This window comes from Mustela putorius, unplaced genomic scaffold (genome assembly GCF_011764305.1).
Source record: "Mustela putorius furo isolate JIRA1106 unplaced genomic scaffold, ASM1176430v1.1 tig00000174_pilon_pilon_pilon, whole genome shotgun sequence".
Classification (NCBI taxonomy): domain Eukaryota; kingdom Metazoa; phylum Chordata; class Mammalia; order Carnivora; family Mustelidae; genus Mustela; species Mustela putorius.
In genome coordinates, this window is record NW_025421304.1 from 24,007,530 (window position 1) to 24,024,897 (window position 17,368).

A 17,368-nucleotide genomic window follows, 5' to 3' on the forward strand; every position below is an offset into this window, starting at 1 on the left:
CCTTTGTACAGGCCAGTGGGATTTAGGGAGATAGCGCTTTCTCAAGAATCCACGATGCGCAGCTGTCCAGCTCAGGTCTAACAGCCTCTTTCTTCACCCCACCCCCAGCATTCGAATATGGAGGAGGAGTCTCCTCCTTAATTCATGGGAGTTCGGTACACACTTCATGGTACTCACTCCTTCCAGCTCTCCCCCTCCCCCCCTTTTTTTTCTTTTCCTCCTTCTTTTGAATTATGTACAACCTAGGGCACTACATGCATAGTGGGGGTTTGATTTTCTTACTTTTAGATGTTGTATGATAGAAAGAAGTAAAAAGTACTAAGTAGGTCTCTAAATGTCTGTCCTGATATTGACTGACTTCTAATTAGAACTGGATGTCTAAGCATCTTACTTCAAATTAATTTTTCTTAAACACACAAGCACACACACACCTATACTTTGACCTTTTCAGCTCAACCTCTTTGGGGAAAAGGAAGGCATTTTTCTTGGTTCCCCAAGTACTTACAAGTTTATCAGCAAGCCATGCACATTCAATCACGTTCCCTTAATGAACTGCCGCTGTCAATTTAGTTCTCATAAAAACTCAAGTGAAGAGTGGTGATTCCTGAGCCCAGGTCTGTGATGCCCCAGGGTGTCTCCAATTATTTCCAGGTGGGGGTTGAGGGTGTCACGAAATTCTGCAACAAAACTAATTTTAATCCACTTCAATTTGCAAAATTGTAGGCCTCGCAGCATTTTGATTAAGAAGGACATTTCAGAAAATCAAGTGAGTCACAGTGGGGTATTGCAAATGGAAAAACAAACAAACAAAAAACTTTAGTATAGAAATTCATAACCAATTATATTTTTCCTTCTTATGTCCACATAGCAGGTGGTGGCCCCTATTGTGATCTCAATACATGGGTAGATGTGAAGGAGAAGAAAATAAGAGAATCCAATATTTATTGAGAATTTACAGTGTACATTTCATTGTAAGAGAAGCTTTTACATATTAAATCTCATATCATGCCCACAACATCATTATGAAATAGAACCAATACTACTTTACAAGAAAAGAAACTGAGAGCTTAGAAACACTAAATAATTAGTCAAAGGTCCAAATCTGATAAAACATGGGGCTGGAACCTGAACTTTGATCTTTCTATTTCCAAAGCTTACATTTTTCATTAATATGTTTTATTGAATAGGATATGAAAAGGAATATGGTCTGGCTCAAAAGAAGAACCACTTGAGAACTCAAGAACTCAAGAACCATTAAATAGACATAAGACAATATAAAAGTATCAAATTTTATGGTTCAGAAATAAGATATGGTGAGATATAGACTAAGGAAAATTTAAGGGGGGAAAAAGGTTCCATGGACTAACATACTCAAAACCCTGAAGAATGAGTGAAATTGGAGAAAGCGAATCTCAGAAGAGCAGAAATAGGATCTTTTTTTTTTTTTTTAAAGATTTTATTTATTTGACAGAGAGAGAGAGAAATCACAAGTGGCAGGCAGAGAGAGACAGAGGAGGAAGCAGGCTCCCCGAGGAGCAGAGAGCCCAATGCGGGGCTCGATCCCAGGACCCTGGGATCTGACCCGAGCCGAAGGCAGAGGCTTTAACCCACTGAGCCACCCAGGAGCCCCCAGAAATAGGATCTTTAAGTAAAGGGAAATGTGAGAGCATTTAGTTGGGTGTGAGAAAGGCCATTGATTGCCCAGAGTTGCTACTTTGGGTAGAGCAGTAGTAGGGTACCCATTTGGTACATAGTGTATGGACAGACTCAAGGAGAATTGTTAAGCCTTTGTGGACAGCTGCTCTCTGCTTTACCTGGTGTTTGTTTTGTTTTGTTTCCTGGATATATTAACTACCTACACCAGGTTAATTACAGAAGAAGACCAATTAAGAGGTCAGCACTATATGGAAATTAATTGCCTAGGAACCAATTCTAGCCCTCCTCCATACCTCTGACTTAACAAGTTACTGGACCTCACTTAATCCAAGATGTCTTCATACCTTGAAATGAAATTATAATGCAATATTTATAAGATTGATAAAGTTGCCATTAATAACCCTGGTCTCTTGACAGATTTTCAGATCTTTTACTTCAACTTTTTGTCAGCTCCATTTGAATTCAAACATAGCATGCCTAAATAAATCTCTTGATTTCTCCCCTTTATAAAACAAAACAATCCAAAATATAAGGCATAACTTGATAAGGATGATAATGATGGTGACCATGATGATAGTGGTGATGAAGATGATTTTGGCTTATTCTGCTCATACTGTTACCTTGACTGCATAATTTTAGTTTCTTCTTCCTATTTTGACTACCTCTGACCAATGAATTCTCCAAAATATAGCCAAATTGCACTTTAAAAAAAAAAACACAAGACACAATCTTTAAAAGTCTTCATTGTGTTTCCATAACTCTTAGAATGGAATCTCATTCTTGTTTCCTTGGCCTCAAGCCCATAAATGCTTTCCTTCCTGTCTTTCTGCAATTTCACTTACCAATCCCTTTCTTTTCCCTCTACCACACTGAACAGATGTTCTTCCCATTGATTTTGAGTTTTTAACATTTTCCTGCTACTCAGGTATTAATTCAAATGTCCCCTGTTCAGAGAAGACTTCCTGGCACCCATTTCAAAAGGAACACCCAATTGTCTGTCCTTATCCCCTTCGGTTTGCTGCAGTGTACTTAAAAAATTTCTAAGACTTTTCTTTAGATGTTTCTCAGATTACTTTTATGTATATTTTCCCTCTTATCCCACTAGCATAAAGCTGCATGAAAAGGGAAAGGGGAAAGGAAGAGACTAAAACTCAAAATTTGTTTATTATTTTATCCTTGCATATGGCCATGTATGTGGTACTTGGGATGGCTCAATAGATATTTGCTGTGTTAAGAAAATAGCCAACTGATGTTTAGATAGATGTTTGACACAAAGAAAGTACACTTTAACAGGCAAGTGGAATTTACATTTAGGCTTATTTGAATAGAGGATGACTTGACTCTGGACCTCATTCAGGTGGTTACATCAGGAGGAGTGAGGAAGGGCATCAGTATGCTGGGGACAGCTGAAATGCAACAGAACAGGAGAACCAAAGAGAAATAAGGGAAATTTGAAAAGGTCTGGTGATTGATTGCTAAGAAAAGTTTGAAGTATATAAACATTTCTGTTTCCTAGCCAGAGACCTCCTATAAATTGTAGAAATTATAAGGTGATGAGAATCCTTTGGCAAGAGTACATGAAAAGTGGCACCTCTTAGGAATGACATTGTACATTCAAGGAAAGTTACCCTGTAGGCAATTCACTGACCTAACATGTTAGGAAGACCATAAAACTTCAATTTTGGCTAATGTGGTACATAGTGCTATTGCTGAAAAATATGTATCCCTTTCCATATTCTTTGTGGGAAATGGGAATTCTCTGCTCCTTAGTTTTGGATCCAGTCATGTGACTTTTTAAGGCAATATGAGCAGGATGCAAGCAGTTTTGGAATGTGCTTGGAGGGTAAGGCTTTGCCTCCCATGCTTCTGGTATGAGAAGCTTAGCTGTTGTTCTGTATGAGGATGAGAAACACATGAGAAAAACTGGATTCAGCGATAACCTGAAGCTGAGCCCAGATAAGTCCGGTCTATGCCAAATGAACCCCAACCAAAGGAAGTCATGGGAGCAAAAATAAGAAATTAGTTTTGAGACACTGAGCATTGAAATGGTTTGTTATGCTGCGTTATGGCAATTTCTGACTGATACAAAATTGTCAGGAAACTTAAGGAGTTAAAAGAATTGGACTTGCTGAATGAATGACTATAGAGAATTTTAAGCAGATAAGTAAGATTTCCAAACTTAAAATATTTACTGTATCTTCATTAACCCCAACATAACTCTTTCTCTCTTTAATAATATTATTTCAGTTCATTCATTGATTCATGTATTTATTCAGAAATACATATTGAGCAATACAGGCATTTATGTGCAAGGATTATAGGACAAAACAAGGTAAAGTGCACATTACAACTTTGATATCAGAATTTTCAATAAACTTTTCTGTAAACTCTTTCAAAATGTATAACTATATCCTGAGACAATCTACCATACTCCTGATATATATTTCAAAATGTCAGCATGACCTCTGAGATGTCCCAAAGGTATCTTAAATTCAACATATCCAAATACTGGTTTATTAACCTTCTCGCTTTTCAACCAACAATCTATTCCTCTTCATGTATTTCCCATCTGTAAATCTGTCATCAATTCACTCAAGCCAGGAAATCTGGAATATTCATTTCTTTTTTATTCTCCTCCTCCATTCTTAGTGAATCTTGTACTACCATCAAGTCTCTCTTCTTGATATCTCTGCTGACAGTGGTCTCTTCTGTCACATGTCATCACCACTCTAAAGAAAGTCCCTCACACTCTCTAGAACAGTCATTTTCTGAGAAATAAATGATGGAAAAATTGTGGAAAGAGCCTATACAATTTCCAATACAAGTATATCATTGGTTTCTCTCTGGCTAGAAAATTCATGTTCATCTGCTAAAGGACAGCAGAAATGCCGTTTCTGTGTTGAGAAGGAGTATAGCAAGGCATTTGAGATGGTAACTTCCAAGGCCTGAGGAAAAATAGAAGTATTTCTCCTACCAGTTTATCCTATCAGCCAAGAAAAGGGGAAGGGGGAAGGAAGAGACTCAAATAGAATACTTGCCCATAGGACCAGTATTCATTTGAAAACTTTAATAGGAATTTTAGCTTTTTTTTTTTTTTTCTCCAGCAAATATTTTTAAAAGAATTACCTGACAGACTGGTTTATTTGAAAAAGGAAACACCAGACCTTCAGAACCTCAATTTCTCTTATTAAAATAAATGAATTTTGGCTTTGTTTGTGCTTAATCTTGGCTGGAAATTTACATTACCCAATCAGGAGTTAACAAGCTCTGCAGGGGAAATCAAGTGTCGTATAAAAATTCCACAGGAAATCCACCAATAAATCAGGGCAGGCAAGACTGTATATATGGAGATTTCTAGCCCTTCTAAAGTCTATTAAAAACCTTTAAATCCTGCTTTAGACAAAACATAAAGGAGGGTTGGGAGCTCTGTCATTCCTGAGAGGCCCTTCAATTTCTACATACTAATATTTAATCATTGAAAATGTCTATATATCCCAAATTAAGTCATTTAGGCTTGGTATATATACCACATTAATTTTATATAAACTCTTATTCTGACATGAAGTGGTTTACATAAGAGGGAAATAAAATCCTCTGGAGCTGAGCATAGAACATTCCTCTTCTGCCTATCCTTTATCAAAAGAGCGTTGTGATAATGGTTTAAAATGGCATTTGGAAAGCACCTCTTGATGGCGTCTTTCCGACATCTCTGTCAAAATACTATGAAGATGACAGAGGTGAGGAATCACATTTCTGAAAATTAAACACAGCTGTAATTTTACTACCAGAATTTGAGAGGTATTTCTATTCACCTTCAGTCTAAAGGCAAAAAAAAAAAAAAAAAAAAAAAAGGAAAACAGTAGGACTAACGTACGCCCATTTCCCTGGAAAGTTAGTAGGACGTACCCTAATTGTTTCCCCACTCTTCGGTCCCGTTTCCCAAGTTCACATTCTGTAACATGTTGCACATTGGACAAACTGTTACCCACCTCACTCCCAACATTGAATGCCATTGTGCCATCATCTGACTGGAGTGGGGGTGGGGGCATTTCCTAAATGCTGCTACTTTGAATCTTCCTACTCCTGAGAAGTTTTCCTTTTTAACTTCAAAGAGTGTGAAACACCAAGAAGACAACTGGCAAGAAGTAAAAGGGAACGATGGGCAGTTGCTCTCCTGGAGATAGAAACAGCTTATAATAAGCAAAAGTTTTGTTAGGGTCTTGGCAATAAAGAGTTCTTCCAGCATTTCATCCAGTTATAAATTTTCATTCTTTCTAACCATTCAGAATATGAGAGGACCAGGTTCTAAAAACAAGAAACAGTCCATTTTTATACAGCAAAGTTGAACCCTGCATTGGGAAGTGTCCCATGGACTTGGACAGGGAGGCTGACAGTACGTAAGTGAACAATGAGGCCAAAATAAATCCTCATATTCTGTTTTTGGTCAAGTAACAAAAAACAAAAACAAAGCAAACAAGCAACAAAACAAAACAAACAAACAAAACAATCAAAAGAACATTCTGGGGGCATCTGCACATATATGGAAGAATGAAGAAAATAGAATACTACCTTGAAGAGGCAGTGAGAGGAAGAACAGGCGTTCTCTTCATAAAATAACCTGCCAAAGCAAATAGACTCTATCTATCATGTGTGCATTTGCACTGAGGCCAGCAGTGGGCAGGAATAGATTGTGCCTCACTCATGTGGTTTTAAAACATACTTCTTATACCCTTAACATTTTTAGAAATGACTTAGAGCATATTAAATTATACTATGTTTTGTGGCAGAGAATGGGAAATGAGTTGCCTTAATTCTTCATACTAAGCGAAGTTCTCTGTATTGAGAATTAGAAGGAAATGTGACCTCTCTTCCCTTCCTAAAATTCTTACCTTATTACACAGTTGTATAATTCCCATGCTTCTACTTTTTTTTTTATTTCCACTGAAAATTTTATTTAGTTTTTCTTTTTAAAGTTGTCAAATTGGAACCTAAACCACAGAAGCTTGACTTAGCTGTTACATAAGTAAGTCCCTTATTTCAGTCTTGCCCAACTTCTCTCAGTCTCCATCTTCACAACTTTAGGAGAAAATGTTAGGAGTTAATAGGTGGTTTTAAACTGTGGTCTGTAGAGTTAAGGGACTTCTAGGGCTCCGTTTGGGACAGGGGTGATTGGACAGGTCTCCATTCCCTGTCTTTGCTTCAAACAGAGCAGCTTAGCATTCATCTGTTTTACATGGTGATCTTCTACATAAGAATGGGTCCAATTTTAATCAGAGTTCTGCAGAGAAATAGGAAAAATGGGGGATATAGAAAGATGATGACAGGGGCGCCTGGGTGGCTCAGTGGGTTAAGCCGCTGCCTTCGGCTCAGGTCATGATCTCAGGGTCCTGGGATCGAGTCCCGCATCAGGCTCTCTGCTCAGCAGGGTGCCTGCTTCCTCCTCTTTCTCTGCCTGCCTCTCTGCCTACTTGTGATCTCTCTCTGTCAAATAAATAAAATCTTTAAAAAAAAAAAAAAAGAAAGATGATGATAGATAGATAGATAGATGGATAGATATAATAGGTAGATTCTAGATAGATAATACATAGATAATAGTTAGATGATAGATAATAGATAAATAGGTAATAGATATGAAGAGATTCCTTATAAGTAATTGTCATATCACTGTGGAGGCCAGGAAGTCCCACTAATTGTCTGTGTATGAACTAGAGACCAAGAAAGCCAGTGGTATGTACTTGGACTTCAGTCCAAGTCCAAAGGCCTGAGAACCAGGAGCACCAAGGGCAGGCAAGATGTATGTTCCAGCTCAAGCATTTCAGGCAGGAAAGGGTGAATTCCTCCTTCCCCAACTATTTAGGCCTTCAAAGAATTGTATGATGCCCACCCACATTGAGAGGGAAAGTTGCTTTTCTGAATACATCAATTCAAATGCTAATTTTATCTAGGACAAAATGGCCAAATGTTGAATATTTTTAATTACAAAATATATTGATTCTAATTCAACACTTACAGTTTGTTTCCTTTTGGTGAATTATCCTCATTCACAATTTAAAAAACAGGAATAATTTGTTCTAACATTTTTAACCTGTTAATGTCAAAATATAATCCAGAACAAATTTCTAATGTGAGAGGTTTGGTGATGATAAAATAAATTCTTCTTCTTTTTCCTAAATTCAAATGTACTAAAATGAGTGTGCTGAAAATGCAGGCTACTGATAATGAGATTTTTAAAATTTGTTTCTGATGCTAGTTAGGCAGGAAACTTCGCTTACCTTAGACTTTGCAGAATAAAATGTGAAAAATCCAATTCTATTTCTGACTTACAAAAAAATGAAATAAGACAATTAATGAGAAAAATCAACTGTTGAACAATTTTGTCTTCAAGTTCTTTTATTCAAACCAATGGAACTCAACGACTTTAGACTTTCCTATTTTTATCATAAATTTGACTTTAATGTCTGGATATAGCTGATTAGGAAATGTAGAATGTAGTTCAAAAGAAATACAGCAGCAGGACGGGTCTATTGAAAGATCTCCTTGAGATGTATTAGCTAACACTCTATCTAGACCACTCATAAATTTTTAGAGGAAAATTGATTTTGTTTTCTCTTTGCTGCAGCAGTAAATAATTTTATAGCTTGGAAACAATTTCTATGCAAACTCTTCAGTATATATCTTTAAAAAGAATTTATTTCTTGAAGAGGTGTGCTATCACTCACACAACTGTACTACTATATCTTCAATTAAAATAAAAACCTCTCTAAACCATTTTAGATGATATATACATTACAATAGAATTTTATTCTGAAAGGTATAATATAACTAAAATAGAAAGGAAAATAAGAAAATAGACAGTTCTGTGTGATCAAATGTCACCCATCCATCCATCCATCCATCCATCCATCCGTCCTTCCATATCCATTCCATTCATTCATTCATTCAACCAGCATTCACTATTATTACATCTATTCTGTGTCCAGCTCTGTGCTAACTACTGAATGCATAAACATTGATTCTACATGATTTCTCAAGGAGCTTATAAAATCATCAGTGAGTGGGCACAAATATTGACACCCACAGTATAATACATGAAAAATAAGTGATGCCCAGTAATATATGTATTTGAAGTACAGATAATTAGAGAAGTCTAAGTTGGCAAGCAGACTGCTTTGAGTTCTTAAAATGAGAAGCAAAATAGTACTGAACGGAAGGAAGTGGGCTTTGGGTTATGACACATCTATATTACAAAATCCAAATTTGGGCTACTTGCCAGTTGTATGACTTTGGATGGATTCCTAACACCTCACAACTTGAGACATGTCTGGTGTGAAAATTAGAACGTTCCACTCTCAAATTTTGTGAGTATAAAGAGATACAGGAATAATTATGACTATTTCCAGGCATACAGGAAATGTCTAAGAGATGTTATTCATTTTCCCTTCCTCTTCTTTGTAAATTTACCAGTTGAAGAGGAGACATCAGTAGATGTAAATGCATCAAAGTGCAAATGAAAAATGTAACAGGATCAAGGATCAGCTGCATGTCCCCTGCAGTGGACAAGCATGCTTTCTAGGAGTCAACAATCAATGTAGAGTACAGATCAGACAAAGGCTGAATTTTAATGGACCTTGTGGGCTATGCTGAATTTTTATATTATATTTGTTAACCTACTTTAAATATAGTAATAAGATTACATAAATATCATGAAAAGATTTAAAATTTCTTTTATATGCCAAATATTTTCTAAATAACAGTATTAACAATTAATATGATTTTTGTGTAGGAACATATATTAAAACTAATTCCAACTAGATTGAATTATTAAATGTGAAATTCAAAAAGGTATTTTTAAAATAAGGAGTAAATATAGGTAACTAATCATGAAGGAGCAGGGGTACAAAGCAGTAAAACAACATGAGAAAGGATAGGGTGATTTGAATCAAGACTTGAAAAGTTTTCAAATACTGAAAAAATAATAATTAAGTCAAAGACAAACTAAGTTAAAAAATTACTGATCTACATGTATCAGTACATCACTAAGGAGCTGTTGATTAGCCTTTCTAGACTATGCACATCTTCAGCCAGCATTGTGTCCTTCAAATTCATACTAAATGCAAAAGGGAAAACCATTAATGGCATTCCTGTTAATCCAAGATTACAAGGTGCTATAGGAGCAAATGTTAGTCTTTTTAGATTCAATGTTGGAAATATTTTCATGAAAAAACCCCCACAGAAATAAGTAATTAATTTCTCTGATAATACTTAGTGAGTAAAATGTGCTAACCACTACACCATGGAACCTGAAGACTTAGTAAGTAAAATGAGATGATAAATATATTTATCAAAATATATTGCCACTATTTCAGGGTCCTAATGAAGCTCAAGTTTTGTACTTATTGTAACCCTTGTCAATTTCGAGCCTCATTTTTTCTTAAAGATTTTATATATTTATTTGACAGAGAGATCAGAAGTAGGCAGAGCAGCAGGCAGAGAGAGAGGGGTAAGCAGGCTCCCCGCTGAGCCAAGAGCCCAATGTGACTGGATCCCAGGACCCTGAGATCATGACCTGAGCCAAGGCAGAGTCTTAACCCACCGAGCCCCCGGATGCCCCTTGAACCTCATTATAGACACTGATCCTAAAAATAAGAGAGGTGCATTAGAATTTATGACTCAGAATCAACTACTGTATATTGAGCATTGACTATACCTAAAACTGTGCTGGCTCCTTTCTCATATTTTACTGTTTAATTCATATAGAAACCTGCAACACAGATATTTTCATTGGAATGAAAATGGATAAACTGAAAAGTAGAGATAATTAAATATACAATGTAGTTAAGAGGAATTAGTTTCTGAATTCTTACTCAAATTCTCGCATCTAACGTCTACTGACTTCCCATGTGATTACTTTGGGAAGATTTAATTTGTGACAAAGATTATGCAACAAGGTAAGAGATAGATAAAACCAAAGAACCCTTCTTTTAAAGAAACCAATGACCCTGAATGAGCTAATTAATTCAGACAGTACCTTCACTTTCTGTCTCAAAACAGGTAATTCCCAGGGCACTGGTGGTTCAGTGGGTTAAGCATCTAACTCTTTATTTTGACTCAAGCTTATGACATTTAGCCCCATGTTGACTTCTGTGCTTAGCAGGAAGTCTACTTGATAATCTCTTTTTCCTTTCCCTCTGCCCCTCCCCCCTGTGTGTGCACGTGCTCTCTTTCTCTCCCCAATAAAATTTAGGGGAAAAAAAAGAGAGAAAAAGGTAACTCCATCTCTTATGATCTGTATCTCACATGTATGATTTAACCAAATTAGTCAAACAGGAGTTAAGAATCTCAATCATTGTTGCAAATGAGAATAGTCTGGAGGGCTTTAATTAAAAAAAAAAATAATGAGTTTAGGTCTGTCTCAGAAATTCAGACTTCTATACTGTGGGATGAGGATTGTCCATTGGCATTATTTTTTTTAAGTCTCTCCACTCTATTGTAATGTGTGAAGTTGAGAATCACTGTTCTAGATCCTTGGATATTTCAACAGCAGTAACTGGTTTTTCTGAGCTACTTTTCATGTTAAAACAAAACAAAAAACTACTCTTGATTTAAATACAGTAGCAGGTTACTGGTTTTTGTTTTGTTTTGTTTTGCTTAAAAGTATATGAAATCACTGTGGTTAGCTCATGTTGGCAAGGCACTCTGAAAGATATGTCTCTGACTAATAACCATAAAAAAATGAGCTATGAATAAATGCACTTTTTTGGGGAAGCAAACTCAGGTCATGAGGTTGATATAAAATAATAGGAGTTGCAAAGATGTTAGAAGAGTAATGGACCCTATTTTAACTGGTCCCCTGAATTCAGCTGGATATTTACCAGAGCATTCTGAACACCTACAAAATTAACCTATGATGTAAGAAGATATATCTGGATCTCTACAAACAGAATATCTCAGGTGGTTGGTCTTGAGGTATAAAGCAGGGACCTGTGATTCTGAAGGCAGATATTGGAAGATAAATGGAACAAGGAGGGAGCCTTTGGGATCCTGCACCACAAAAGCTTTTCAAAAGCCTCCTGCACTAGGCACAAGACACAGACTCATAGACTGGTGGTGGTGGGGAAAGACTTTAGGGCAGCCCCCATACTGAAACCTGGAGCTGTGGGGGGTATGCATGCAAACTGGGGACATCTGGTGGTTTTATAAGCACAAAGAGCAAAGATGTGTCTGGACCTGGAAGCGAGGGCTGTGAGTGCTGCTGTGGGGCGCCTATCCCAGGATACTGTGGTTTTTAGCAACACAAACAAAAATGGAGATAGTGTGGCCTGAAGAACTCACAGAAGAACAGACTGTGATCTTTCTGTTCTGATAGAGGTTTGGATACACTCACTTCTGCTCTGACTCTTGGAAAAGACATGGAAAGCTGCCAGGGAAAGCACAGAGAACAAAAGCCCCTCAAAACAGTTTTCACTGAGCTCATCCCCCACTATACTAGGGCAGGACAATTCTGCCGAAATAGGGTTACAAGTAACCCTAAGTAACAGTGCAACAGGCCCATCCTCCAGAAGACAAGCTGGAAGAATACGAGGCTGACAACCCTAAGGTCCATATAAATCAAGTGCATCTTGCTTAGGTTGTGGTCAATAATTTGGGCTCTACACATGCCCTCAACCACCCCTCAAAGGAATGACTAAGTGGAAGAACCCACAAAATAGGAAAGACTCGGAGATTGTGACCTCTGCCACAGAACCAATGAATATGGACATGAGCAAAATGTCGGAAATAAACATCAGGGTAATAGCTATGAAGACAATAGCTAGGATAGAGAAAACCATTAATGGCAATATAGATTCTCAGAAATGAGAGCTGATCTGGCAGAACTTAAAAATGCTACCAGTGAGATTCAATCTAACCTAGATACTCTAACAGCTAGGGTAAATGAGGCAGAAGAACAAATCCGTGATCTCGAAGACAAACTGATAGAAAAGGAAGGAAGGGAAGGAGGCCTGGAACAAACATCTTTAAATCCACAAAAATAGAATTAGAGAAATAAATGATGTCACAAAACATTCCAGTGTCAGAATTATTGGGATTCCCTGAGGGAGTGGGGGGGGGGGCTAGAAGATATATTTGAGCAAATCATAACCGAGAACTTCCCTTAATCTGGGGAATGAAACAAGCATTCCTGTCCTAGAGGCAGAGAGGACCCCTCTCAAGACCAAGGAGAACATACCAATGCCCTGGCATGTAAAGTAAAACTTGCAAATCTTAGAACCAAGGAAACCATCTTAAGGCCAATTGGGGGAAGAAGTTCTTTACTACTGAGAGAAGAACATCAAAATAATGTCATACCTGTCCACAGAGACCTGGCAAGCCAGAAAGGGCTGACAAGACATATTCAGGGTACTAAATGAGAAGAACATGCAGCCAAGAATTCTTTATCTGGCAAGGCTTTCATTCAGAATAGATGGAGAGAGGAGGAGCTTCTAGGACTGGCAGAAGCTGAAAGAATATGTAACAACTAAGCCGGCCTTGCAAGAAATATTAAGGGGGAGAGGGATCCTATAAAAGGAGAAAGGCCCCAAGAATGATATTAGAAAATAAATTTACAGAGACAATCTATAGAAACAAGGACTTCACAAGCAACATGATGAAAATAAAATTATATCTTTCAATAATCACTCTCAACGTGCAGGGCCTAAATGTTCCCATGAAATGACACAGGGTTGCAGACTGGATAAAAAGACAGGACCCATCCATATTCTGTCTACAGGAGACTCATTTTGAACCTAAAGATAAATCCAGACTGAAAGTGAAGGGATGGAGAACCATCTTTCATGCCAACAGATCTCAAAAGAAAGCTGGGGTAGCAATTCTTATATCAGGCAAATTAGAGTTTAAGCTAAAGACTATAGTTAGAGATACAGAAGGGCACTATATCATTCTTAAAGTGTCTATCCAACAAGAGGATCTAACAATTGTAAATATCTATTCCCCCCAACATAGGAGCAGCTAACTACATAAGCCAACTATTAACAAAAATAAAGAGACATATTGATAATAATACACTAATTGTAGGAGGCCTTAACACTCCACTCTCAACAATAAATATATCATCTAAACAGAAAATCAACAAAGGCACAAGACTGAATGACACGCTAGACCAGATGGACCTCATAGATATACACAGAGCATTTCACTCTAAAACAACAGAATACTCATTCTTCTCAAGTGCACTTGGAACATTCTCCAGAATAGATCCCAAATGGGTCACAAATCAGGTCTCAATGGTTACCAACAGATTGAGGTTATTCCCTCATATTCTCCAACCACAGTTTTTTGAAACTGAAACTCAATCACAAGAAAACCTTTGGAAGAAATTCAAACACTTGGAAGCTAAAGACCATCCTGCTCAAAAATGTTTGGGTCAACCAGGAAATCAAGGAAGAACAATTCATGAAAACCAGAGAGAACAAAAACACATCAATCCAAAATCTATGGGAGTGGCAAAAACTATCTTAAAGAGGAAATACATAGCCATCCAAGCCTCATTCAAAAAAAAAAAAATAGAAAAAATCCTGAATACACAAACTATTTTCACACCTTAAGGAACTGGAGAATCAACAACAAATTAAGCCTAACCCATGCATGAGAATGGTAATAATTAAGATTGGAGCAGAGATCAATGAATTAGAAACCAGAAATATACTAGAACACATCAATGAAACTATAAGCTGGTTCTTTGAAAGAATTAACAAAATCAATAAGCCACTGGCCAGACTTATCCAAAAGAAAAGAGGAATGACCCAAATTAATAAGATTATGAATGAAAGGAGAGAGATCGTGACTAACACCAAGGAAATAGAAATAACTATCAGAAATTATTATCAACAGTTATATGACAATAAATTAAGCAACCTGGAAGAAATGGATGCATTCCTGGAAACCTATAAACTACCAAGACTGAAACAGGAAGAAATTGACAACCTGAATAGACCAATAACCAATAACAAGATTGAAGCAGTGATCAAAAACCTCCCAAAAAACAAGAGACCAGGACCTGGTGGATTCCCTGGAGAATTCTACCAAATATTCAAAAAATAAATAATACTTATTCTCCTGAAGATGTTTCAAAAAATAAAATGGGAAGGAAAACTTCCAGACTCATTCTATGAGGCCAGCATTACCTTGATACCGAAACCAGGTAAAGACACCAAGAAAATGGAGAATTCCAGACCAATATCCTGATGAATATGGAAGCCAAAATTCTCAACAAGATTCTAGCTAATAGGATCCAACAGTACATTAAAAGGATTATCCATCATGACCAGGTGAGCTTTATCCCTGGGATACAAGGGTGGGTCAACATTCACAAATCAGTCAATGTGATAGAATACATTAATAAGAGGAGAAAGAAGAAATGTATGGTCAGTCCTCTTAATTGATGCAGAAAAAGCATTTGGCAAAATACAGCATCCTTTCTGATTAAAACTCTTCAGAGTATAGGAATAGAGGGAACATTCTTCAATTTCATAAAAATCCATCTATGAGAAACCCATAGTGAATTCTCAATGGGGAAAGGCTGAGAGACATTCCCTTAAGATCAGGATCATGACAGGGATGCCCACTCTCACCACTATTGTTCAACATAGTACTAGAAGTTCTAGCAACAGCAATCAGACAACAAAAAGAAATAAAATGTATTTAAACTGGCAAAGAAGTCAAACGCTCTCTCTTCACAGTTGGCATGATACTTCATGTGCAAAACCCAAAAGACTCCAACCCCAAATAACTAGAACTCATACAGCAATTCAGTAATGTAGCAGGATACAAAATCAATGCACAGGAATGAGTTACTTTCTTATACATTAACAATGTAACTGTAGAAAGAGAAATTAGGATATTGATTCCATTTACAATAACATCAAAATCCATAAGATATCTTGGTATAAACCTAACCAAAGAGGTAAAGGATCTGTACCTGAGGATCTACAGAACACTCATGAAAGAAATTGAAGAAGACACAAAAAGATGGAAAAGCATTCCATGCTCATAGATCAGAAGAATAAACATTGTTAAAAGGTCTATACTTCCCAGAGCAATCTATACTTTCAGTGCCATCCCTATCAAAATTACACTGGCATTTTTCAAAGTGCTGGAACAAACAATCCTAAAATTTGTATGGAACTAGAAAAGACCCCAAATTGTCAAAGAAATGTTGAAAAAGAAAAACAAAGCTGGGGGCATCATGTTGCCTAATTCAAGTGATATTACAAAGCTGTGATTACCAAGACAACATGATACTGTCACAAAAACAGACACACAGACCAATGGAACAGAATAGAGACCCCAGATATGGACCCTCATCTCTCAACTAATCTTCAACAAAACAGGAAAAAATATTCAATGGAAAAAAGACAGTCTCTTCAATAAATGGTACTGGAAAAAATGGATAGCTATATACAGAAGAACGAAACTCAACCATTCTCTTACACCATACACAAAGATAAATTCTAAATGGCTGCAAGATCTCAGTGTGAGACGGGAATCCATCAAAATCCTAAAGGAGAACATAAGCAGTAACCTCTTCAACATTGGCCACTGCAACTTCTCTCAAGACACTTCTCCAAAGGCAAGGGAAACAAAAGCTAAAATGAACTTTTGGGATTCTATCAGGATAAAAATTTTCTGTACTGCAAGGGAAACAATCAACAAAACAAAGAGGTAACCCACAGAATGGTGAAGATATTTCCAAATGACACTATAGACAAAGGGCTGATATCCAAGATCTATAAGGAACTTCTCAAACTCAACACCCAAAAAACAAATAATCAAATCAAAAAATGGACAGAAGACATGAATAGACACTTCTCAAAAGAAGACATACAAATAGCTAACAGACACATGAAAAAATGTTCATCATTAGCCATCAGGGAGATTCAAAGCAAAACCACATTGAGATACTACCTTACACCAGTTAGAATGGCAAAAATTGACAAGGCAAGAAACAACAAATGTTGGAGAGGTTGTGGAGAAAGGGGAACCTTCTTATATTATGTTGGTGGGAATGCAAGTTGGTGCAGCTACTTTGGAAAACAGTGTGAAGGTGCCTCAAAAAATTACAAATATAGCTACCCTATGACCTAGCAATTGCCCTACTGAGTATTTACCCCAAAGATACAGATGTCGTGAAAAGAAGGACCATGTGAACTCCAATGTTCATAGCAGCAATATCCACAAATAGCCAAAATGTGGAAAGAGCCAAGATACCTTTCAACAGCCAAATGGGTAAAAAAGATGTGATCCATATATACAATGGAATATTACTCAACTATAAGAAAGGATAAATACCCAACTTTTGCATCAACATGGATGGGACTGGAGGAGATTATGCTGAGTGAAATAAGTCAAGCAGAGATAGTCAATTATTATATGATTTCACTTATTTGTGGAACATAAGGAATAGCGTGGAGGACAATAGGAGAAGGAAAGGAAAAATGGAGGAGGGGAATTGGAGTGGGAGACAAACCATGAGAGACTATGGACTCTGGGAAACAAATGGATGCTTTTAGAGAGGAGGGTGGTGGGGATGTTGGGTTAGCCTGTGATGGATATTAAGGTGGGCATATATTGCATGGAGAATTGGGTGTTATATGCAAAAAAAATGAATCATGGAACACTGCATCAAAAACTAATGATGTACTGTATGGTGACTAAC